The 10,529-nt window shown below is 32.0% G+C and overlaps 1 long non-coding RNA gene across 1 annotated transcript; it reads left to right on the top strand.

Annotated features, from left to right (window-relative positions):
* The first annotated feature begins 987 nt into the window (after nt 1–987).
* Nucleotides 988–2,385, top strand: LOC149067936 (uncharacterized). The gene is made up of 2 exons (XR_016195299.1): nt 988–2,108; nt 2,317–2,385. It is a non-coding gene; the product is annotated as an uncharacterized LOC149067936 (long non-coding RNA).
* The last annotated feature ends 8,144 nt before the right edge of the window (nt 2,386–10,529 follow it).

Here is a 10,529-nt window from a genome sequence, read left to right as displayed (position 1 = left end):
AGTCTCCCCCTCTTCATTTAGATTTGACTCATCAAAGTAAACTTATAATTCCAAATGTCTCACTTCGATTAAAATTTGAACGCAGCAAAGAAGCATTTGTTTTGATGGGGACTAGTGAAAATTATAAACTCCTCATACAACATGCAGCTTTACTCATTCGAAAAGTTTCAGTGTCACCGAGCATATTTCTAGCTCAACAAAAGGCTTTGGAACACGCAGTAGTTAAGTTACCTATCAGGAGGGTTGATGTGAAAAGTTTTACGCTCGGTTCTGATGTTCAGTCTAATATTGTTAACAATGTATATATAGGACCTAATCCCACTCGAATCATCGTTGGATTGGTATCGAATGCAGCATTCAATGGTAATTTCAAAAAGAATCCATTCAACTTTAAAAACTATGGAGTGAATTACATCTGCATTCTAAAAGATAATCAGATGATACCTTCAAAACCATACACCCCTCAATATGATTTGAACTTGTATGCAAGAAGCTATATGAGCTTATTTAACGATCTACACAATCAAGACATAAACATAGATTATCTTTGAAGTTTGTATAAGCTATGTTTATACGCCTTCGATTTAAGCGTGGATTATAATGCAGACGAAAGCCATAGCTCGCCGGTAAGCAACTCTTCTCTAAGCATCGATCTCAAATTTGCTGAGCCCTTATCAGAAACGGTGAATTTGATAGTGTATGCAGAATTCCATAACGTTATTGAAATCGACAAGGCTAGAAACATTTATATTGATTATTAAAAAATGGACACTGTAACGCTGTGGACGTTGGCTCTGAACGATCCTGTTCTGAAAGACATTTTTGGTGGAGTTTATGCGTGTGATAGACTCCCTGAAAAAACTAAACATTTCATAGCATTCATTGTGAATTTAGACCCTGCTAGCGAACCTGGAAGTCATTGGGTTGCTATTTATTTTGAAAACGGAAAATGTTATTATTTCTGTAGTTACGGTACGAGACCTAAGATTTTGAAAATACGCAAATTTATTTATGACAACGCTAGATTTTTAGAGTGGAATGAAATCACATACCAAGGACCGTATTCAAAAAGTTGTGGACATTTCTGTTTGTATTTTTTATGGCATATAGCTAGAAAAAAGCCTTTGCATGGATTATCTAGAAACACTGAATACAGTGAGAATGTGGTTGAAGAATTTGTGAAAAATAATTTTGAGTTAATTAGCGCTGATTCGCTCTCAGATATATGTCAAACATGTTCTAGCATGATTTTTATCAAAGAATGAAATTCCATAAATTTATTGGTAAGAAACCGGTTTTCTGGTATATAATATATTCTGTTTGAACCAATCAAAGTCTGTGACAGGTGCTTTCTCTATAAATTGAAAAAAAATAACCAAGTCGATTTCATAATAACTCAAGTGATGGAGCGATACGGATTCATATTCTTGTATAGAGCAAATGAAAGCGATAAGGAATACAAACCATATTTCTACAGTGAAAAGTTGTATTCTACAATACTAGAATGTATTCAAGCTGCAACTACGAGTGCAATTGACGTTCCTGAAACGCTACCATTAAAGCTGGGATATTTCAAAATTCTCAGCAACTCTGAGATTGTGAAAGATTTGAATCTTGGTGCTCCTCAATTCAACAAACAAAGCAAGAAGATGATGGACTACGATAACGAGTGTTTGATCACCATCTGATAAAACTGAAAGAAACTTTTTGTACCAGTATGTTGTAACTTTCATGATTTTAATATGTAAGCCATGTAGGCAAATGTATAGAAAAAATAAAAATAGTCGTACAATCAATCTCCTGTCTCCGTTCGGTTATTTAGCATCTTGTTTGCTTAATTGGGAATTTCTGGTATGTGGGATAAGAGACTACACACACACACACACATGCACTCCAGTGCTGTGGGTTATTAAACTTTCATGAAGAGGGTCGTTGTCAAGGTGAGACCAAGGGGTTGTCAAACGTTTAAGATAACCTTCAAAAACTATAGGTCATTTCTGGAAAAAGTATTTAAACTCATCCAGTCTCAGAGCTAACTCACATTCACTTCAGAGCTCTTGGATCTCTGCATCTTAAGCATCTACAAGTCATCATCATGAGCGAATCGGGTAAGTGTACTTAACTTATTGGCTATTTATTATTTTCATTATTACTTTTTTACCCTAGAATACTAACTAAAATAAAAACTGCATGGTACTTAAACTATCGATTCTTCTTGGTATACGTACCAGAGTACATAGAGTTGATATTCTAGGTTTAAACAAAGACGTATATCTTGAATTTAAAAATAAATTTAATTTTTCAATAAATTTTTAGAGACTGGTTCAGATACCATATCCCAAATCGAAAAGAAATTGAAAAGGAGAAATAAAAACTTGAGTAGTAAGTGGAAAAAAATTTGAATTTTAACTAATCTTGGAATTTAAATATAAAATAATGGTGATTCTTATCATACTTCAGACCTGTTTATTCAAAAAATTTCATTTTCTTAGCTAGCTCTCTGTTGAAGAAAAAACAGAAGAGAAGAGATTTTGACATTGAAGAGAATATCTCATCTCCTCCAAAAAAAATCTAATAATGAGATGAACTTTGACCTAATTTTGTTGAACGATTTCGTCAACAAACCAAAGGACATCCCCAACTATAAAATTTATGTGGGGAAAGGAATTTGCCTTGAAACTACTGAGTATAAAAAGGCAAATTATCTCAATTTCTACAGACTCGAAAATGGCCTGATAAAAAATCGGTTCAATGTGAATCTGGAAATGTTGGATAACCTAATGAAGGGGTTACAAAGTGTCTCCGACTTCGTGAAACTATATGAATGATTTGTGTTATTTAGACGGGGAGAGCTTATAGAATGATGTCTATTTGATATTGATTTACAGGGAGTGGTGTATTATAGAACTTGACATTATTTTTACGTAATGCTTATTAATGGGAAACATGGTATGGACGTTATAATATTTACTATTGTAATTGTGATTTGTAGTGTGATTTTATTATATACTCGATTCATTTATTTGCTAGCTTATAAAGTCTAGTTTTTGGAAGTAAAATTTTGAATTTACATGTCACAGCTGTCCCCTTTCCAAAAAATGTTTGCAACCGAAAAATCATCCTTCAATGGCTACATAGTAAACTACACAAAATTGTTACAAAATGCAGTAGATCCGCTCGGGGCATTAATTAACAATAAGAGCGAAATCAAGAAAATAATCAAGTCTCATTTAAGGCAACAAAGCATAAAATTTTTTATCATTCTGACTATAATTTTCATCAAGAATTTAGATACCGACACTAACTTCAGGTATGCATATTTCAATTCATCTACGCAAATAGTTCTAACTGTGAATCTAATAAATACAAAATTGAAGGATGCATTTTCTAAGGTTCTAAACTCAATTGAATCTTATATATTTCAAGGTTCGGGTTGGAAAATATATAGAGTAGAAAAAATTAACATCCATATTGGTGTGTATCATCAATGGAGAGGTGGGTGTCATACAAATCTACCTGAGAAATTAAATAACAAAAAAGCTGTACTAAATATTCAATGTAGTGATAATTTATGTTTCATTTATTGTGTAATTGCAAAATTTTTTCCTTCCCGGTCTCACAAGCAACGAGTTACAAAGTACACAAAATATGTGAAATATTTCAATATGAAACAACTTGAATTTCCTATGACGATGTCTAAAATCCCAACCTTTGAAAAATTAAACAAAATCTCTATAAATGTTTTCGGATTTGAAAGTAATGTTTACCCTTTATATATAAGCAAATACAAATTTAAAAAGTTTGTAGATTTGTTGCTTTTCAAAGATCACTTCTTTTTAATTCTTAACATAAATCGATTTTTATATTCAAAGCCAGGCGTACATCATTACTGTAGGAACTGTCTTCTCGGATTTCACCGAAAACATAGCCTTGACAGGCATGAATTTTTTTGTATGAACCAAAAACCTCAAGCAATAAAAATGCCTGACAATCCGCAGTTAAATTTTAAAGAATTCAAGTTAATGGTGAAGCATCCGTTTGTAATTTATGCTGATTTCGAAAGTTTAACAACGAAACTTAAAACGGTTATCCCCTCACCTGAAAAATCTTACAATACACCTCTAGAGTTTCACCAAGTAATATCATATTTTATTTTAGTTCTAGAAAACGATAAGATAATTTACTAAAAGTTTTATTGTGATGTTGACGCAGTGAGCAACTTCATCCATACAATAAGAAACATTTCTAAAAAACTAATAGAAAGAATGAAAATCATACTACCGCTTGAAGATAAAATAAGTGAAGCCATTAATAAAAATATGTGTCATATTTGTAAAAAAAAATTTCAACACAGTGACATTCGCGTTCGTAATCACCATCACACTCTCCCTCTTGGTATAATTGGTTATGCCCATCAAAGCTGTAACCTTGTTTATCAAACAACGTACACAATTCCAGTAATAATCCATAATTTAAAAAATTATGACTCATTTTATCTTAAAAGAAATTCGCTCTAACTTGTTCAACAATATCACAATAATTCCTAGCACATTTGAAAAATTTTCATCCTTTACTTTGGATGAGGTAAAGTTTATAGATTCTTATTCATTTTTAAACGCTTCATTGGATGCTCTAACTAGAAATCTAATTAACGATGGACATGAATTTAAAATATTCAACAAAATTTTCGGAAGTTTTGAAAAGAAAGAGCTCTTAAAAAGGAAAGGTATATTCCCATACTCATATTTTTCTGACCTGTCGGTATTAAAAGAGAAAAACTTACCTCCTAAAGAATGTTTTTATAATATACTTTCTGGAGAAACTATCACAAACGATGAATACGATCACGCCAAACTCATGTGGACGTCATTCTCTTGTAAAAGTTTTTATGACTACTTGTTATTATACCAAATAACTGATGTTGTCCTTTTAGCTGAAGTATTTCAGAATTACAGGAAATCTGTTTATGACGTATTCGAGCTCGAAGTTGTTAGCTTTCTATCATCCCCCCAACTCTCCTGGACAGCGGGACTGAAGCATTCAAAAGTTAATTTAGAACTCTTTACAGACTATGAAATGTATTCGTTTATAGAACGAGGGATACGAGGTGGTGTTTGTTTTAACGGACGTAGGTATGCAAAGGCCAACAATAAATATATTCCCAACACTTATGATTCAAACAAACCAAATGTCTACATAATTATGTTAGATGTAAATGGAGTTTATAGTAAAGCATTGATGGAAAAACTACCGATATCGAACTTTCGCTTTCTCTCTGATTATGAAATAGAGAATTTCAATCTGATGGATATCTCAGACGATTCGGATGAAGGATATATATTAGAGGTGGATCTACATTATCCATCTAAGCTTCATGACTGTCATAATGAATATCCACTTGCTGTGGAACATTTGAAACTTTCAGAAGACATGATGTCGGATTATCAGATTAATCTTATGAAAAAATTTAATATAAAATTAAGCTCCACAACAAAACTCGTTCCTAATTTCTATGACAAAAATAACTATGTAGTACACTATAGGAATCTCAAATTTTACATATGTCATGGTCTAGTGATAAAAAAAATCCACAAAATATTATCTTTCAAACAAGAAGCGTGGATAAAAAGTTACATTGAACTGAATAACCGCTATCGTCGAAATGCTAGCAGTGAATGTGAAAAGAATTTATATAAACTAATGAATAATAGTTTTTTTGGTAAAACTTGTGAAAACCCTCGAAAAAAAATAAATGTGCGAATAGCGACCTCAAGCGAAGAATGCAAAAGATATTTGGGAAGCCCTAATCTTGAAAATTTTTTATGCCTGAATGAAAACTTAGCCTTATTCAAAATTAGAAAAAACACGCTGTTACTGAACAAACCAATCCATGTTGGTTTCTCGGTTTTAGAACTTAGTAAGCTTTGGATGTATACATTGTTTTATGATAAATTTGTGAATTTTTATAAAGATAAAGTGAAACTTTTATACACGGATACTGACTCATTTGTACTGGAGGTCCATACAGCTGATGTATATAAAGATCTGAAAACATATTTTTCAGATATAATTGATTTTAGTAATTATGAAATAACAAATTCTCTGCACAACGAAGCAAAAAAAAACCAACCGGGTCTCCTAAAAGATGAGACTTGTGGTAAACCGATTGATGAATTTGTGGGGCTCAAGCCTAAAATGTACAGTTTATCTTGTCCTGGTGAAAATGACAAAAAACGTGCAAAAGGGATAAAGAAAGAAGTAATTGCTAAATACACTATAAATGATTACAAACAGATTCTTTTGAATCAAAATATACGAAGAGATATTCAGCATTCTATCATTTCCAAAAATCATAACTTATTTTGTTCTTGTGTAAAAACATTAAGTCTGAGTTGCTTTTATGATAAAAAATATATACATGTCAATGGTATCGATGTCAGCTCTTTAGGACATTTCCGAAATAAATAATTTCAAACTTCATCTTTTACGACAGCATTCATCTACCTCACTCAGTTCAATGATAGCTACACACTGGAAGAACTAAATTTCCCTGGTCCGTTGGGTGAGCGTGAAGTAAAATCAATCTTGAGAAACGCTTCTGAAATGTCTTGGTACATTTTTGAATGTAAGGAAAATGTAGATAGAATATGTAGAACCTGCAAGTCATTTGAAAATTTTTTGATATTTGATAACAATTTGACTAAATCTTATGAAGTAATGTTGTCAACAAAATTATCATTTGAAGAAGTATTGAATACCATATTCAATTTAAATATAACAAAAGTTTCCCAATCAACTATGTTCAGTGTGGATTTTCGAAGAATTGCGCGATCCGCGATAAAAACAATTTCAAATGATATTTTTTTTTTTTAATGCAGCTCATAGCGTAGCAAATGCTCATTGATGTATAGTTTAAATTTCTGAAAAAATGTGTCCAAAAGTGACGTTTATATTTTAATTTGAATATTTTATAAAATGTTTTTCAGCAAAATTTAATGGAAAGTATGAAACATTGTAATGGAGTTCAAACACACTGAGATTTAGTTTTTATATATGAATTGATGAGAAAGATATATATATATATATATATATATATTGTATGCATATTATACATTATTGGAACATTTGTCATTTTGCTTAACACATTTTTGTATATAATAATGAAAAGGAGGAGGTATATAATCATGGACTATCATTTTTGCTCTGTTATTTTTTATATTTTGATTTTTATCACGGAGTATCATTCACATTGCTAATTTTTCATATTCTGATATTTTCAAAAAAATCAATTTAGACATGAAATTTGTAATTTTTTAAGATTTTCACAAACTTCGATTGCATGCATGTGAAACTTGTATAGAACTTACGTAAAAATGTATATGAAATAAAAATAATGAGGTATATACTCACAGGAACTTGCATTTTCTTATATAATATATTACTATTTTTGGTATTTTAACATCAGTTGTATCTGAAATAACTTTCTGTTATGATTTTATGTATACGAAAAGCCTGATAATTTTTCAACCGTTTGTGTCACTCAAAAATAAAAACAAACCGATTGAATGTATGCGCTTTTCATGTTTGTATTTGAAATAAAAGAAATTTGAAGAACTAATTCGAAAATGGGAGTTGTAGGGAAAAAAATTTGTGTCACTACGTTTGCAAAATGTGACTATAATCAATTTTGTAAGCGTGGTGATGCATATTGACTTTTCCATATCCTCATGATTACGAAGCTAATGGATTTTGACTATTCTTGGCGAATGGTAAGTAAAAAGTATATATTAATAATAAAATAATAATAACAAATATATGTATTCAAGAAATATATATAAAATGTTATAACTAATAATACACAACAATTAATTTTTTATTGGATAAAATGCAGTCATCGTTTGAATAAAACATAAAAACATAATTGCAGGTATAAATTCTTTTTTGAATACTTTTATCAATTCTTATAATATCATGATAGAGTTGTTTTACAAATTGTGAACAATAACAAAGAACCATAGACGAATGTTTAAATTTAACATCATCTTCTTTCGCTATGATCTTCATGTAGAGAAAATATTATACTTCTTGGCATTAGCACTTAATGTACTCAAACTTGTGATGAGAGTCTACTTGCTTCACTCGAAAACAAAGTCGTCGACATTGGAGTCGGATGAAGAATTTATAGAATATCAAAACGCGAAATATATTTCCCTAATGTCGATGGTGGTCCAGAGTCGAACCAGCCTATACTACTCAAGTAAGAATCCTCTAATTTATATCACTTTTTTTGTCCCTGTTATTGAGAGGTGAAGCATCTTCTATCACATAATATTTATCTGTTCCCATGTGCAATTATCGTAGTTGAGGGCTCTTAATTGGTTGAGTAGTCATCGGAAAAAAAATATTCTTTCATCGATGACAATAGTGTTTCTGTTTACGTCAATCACAATTTGGAATTTATATATTTTTTTTCCTTTTCAGGTTTATTTTATTAGAGAATGAGCCATAAGCAAGTGATTGAGAAATGCTGCATCAAATACCGGGAGCAGAGAGAAGACAGACATGACACCGAGATTGGAGTGAAGGCAATAGAATCGTCTGAGCAATGTCCGGAGAATATGTATCAAATGCAATTGTTTCCGAAACCAACGAAACACCGTATAAGTCATCTCACCCAGGGAAAACCGATATGCGCTGAACTTAACTTCCGATGGAAAGATTGTGGTGTACCGTATTCAACCGATATCAAAGACTATCATCAGTGGACGAGATGGCAACAAAAATGAGTAGACAAAAAAAAGTTTGAAATAAAATCACATTTGAATACTAATTATCGTTTGTTTTTATTTTTGTGTTTGTTCTTCTGCCTCTAAACTTGTTACTACCATTTCTATGGGGGGGAGGGAAGAGATATTTGCCTATTAGCAGAACGAAATCGTATGACATTTGAAAAATATTTTTTGTAACTTAATGTTACAATTGTATGTGGCCTGGAACGGCCACAACCTTATCAGAGTCCCATCTATCGGACCTATCTTACCGCTGTGTTGTCTTCGCATGTGAATGTATTGAACTATTGCATTCAAGAGTTCATATGGAGCAGAAAGATATACTGGAATTTTGCATTCATCAGATGAATAATTTTCTGCTTCCAACGACGAAAAGAACGTACAAATCACATATCTTGTGTTTTTTAGTCTCTTACATTCCATCTCACCCCATGCCTACCGTTTCATGCGAGCTTATTGTTTTTTTATCATGCCTCACCCCTCCACGATAAAAAAAGTTTGTGGTGAACTGAATACCAATCCTGGGAAGGAAGTGTTTGGGCTTCATTACCTGCGATACATTAGAGAAAAGTTTGCCTCTTTGGGAGAAGCAGATAAAAATGTATCTTTGATTGTAGACGAAATCCATATAAAAAGTTATTTTGACTACAAAGGTGAAAGGTGGTAACGTAGTTGGCATGGCATATAATTCTACTGCAGCGGCTACATCAGCCCATGCATTCATGGTAAATAGTTTTTTCTCAAAATATAAAGATGTAGTATATATTTTGCCAGTGCATAATTTTAATGCTTCAGATTTTCATTCGGTAATCCGGAAATTGGTTAATGCACTAACCACCATTGGCTTTAATGTGTTGTGTATTGTAACAGATAACAACAGTATTAACAGCAAAGCAATGAGCTTTTTTTGTATCCCTAATCAAGTCAATATTGTTTATCCTCACCCATGCAATGATGCTAGGCTATTGCAATCTATAGAAATAGCCCCATTGTTTTATGTCATTGATTGTGTACACATTTTAAAATGCATCCGTAATAATTGGATTGCACAAAAATGTAATGATCAGTTTTTATTTCCCTAATTTTGATTTGGCAGAAACACATCAAATGTATAGTGCTTCTTTTGGTTCTCTTCGCAAGCTGAGAGAAACAGAAGGTGAGAATCTTTTGAAGTATTGCAGAGGGTTATCTTTAAAAGCTCTGTATCCAACAAGCTTAGAAAAGCAGAATGTTAAATTGTCCTTGCAGGTGTTTGATCCATTTGTTGTCTCAGCTCTTCGGGAATTGGGTCCTAAGCACAACATCGCAAACTGTGAAGGAACTGCCAAATTCATAGAAATAATTTCATGGTGGTGGAATGTTGTCAATGTAAAAACACCATATAAAGGGGCACGTTTTAATGATCCTCAAAAAGAACCATTGTATTTTACTGATAGTGATAACAATGTTGTGTTTCTAAATAATTTTATAGATTGGTTGGATCGATGGGAGAAATATTCTTTAGATAACAAGAAGCTGTCTAGAGAGACCCATAACACCCTACGACATTCTACATATGCTTTGTTAGAGCTTGGTGCTCATTGTGTGATAGATTTAAAGAAATATTATTTTTTACCAGGATCTGTTCAGAGTGATCCATTAGAGGCACAATTTGGTAAATATAGACAGTTGGCAGGATCACAGTTCCATGTGTCTATAAGACAGGTGTATGAATCAGAGTTGAAGTTAAGATTACAGAGC

Source organism: Pholcus phalangioides, unplaced genomic scaffold, assembly GCF_987345545.1.
Source record: "Pholcus phalangioides strain wild (caught in Gottingen) unplaced genomic scaffold, Ppha-v1.0 ptg000028l_1, whole genome shotgun sequence".
Taxonomy (NCBI): domain Eukaryota; kingdom Metazoa; phylum Arthropoda; class Arachnida; order Araneae; family Pholcidae; genus Pholcus; species Pholcus phalangioides.
The sequence above is the reverse complement of the archived record's forward strand: the minus strand, read 5'-3'. Positions and strand labels throughout refer to the sequence as shown.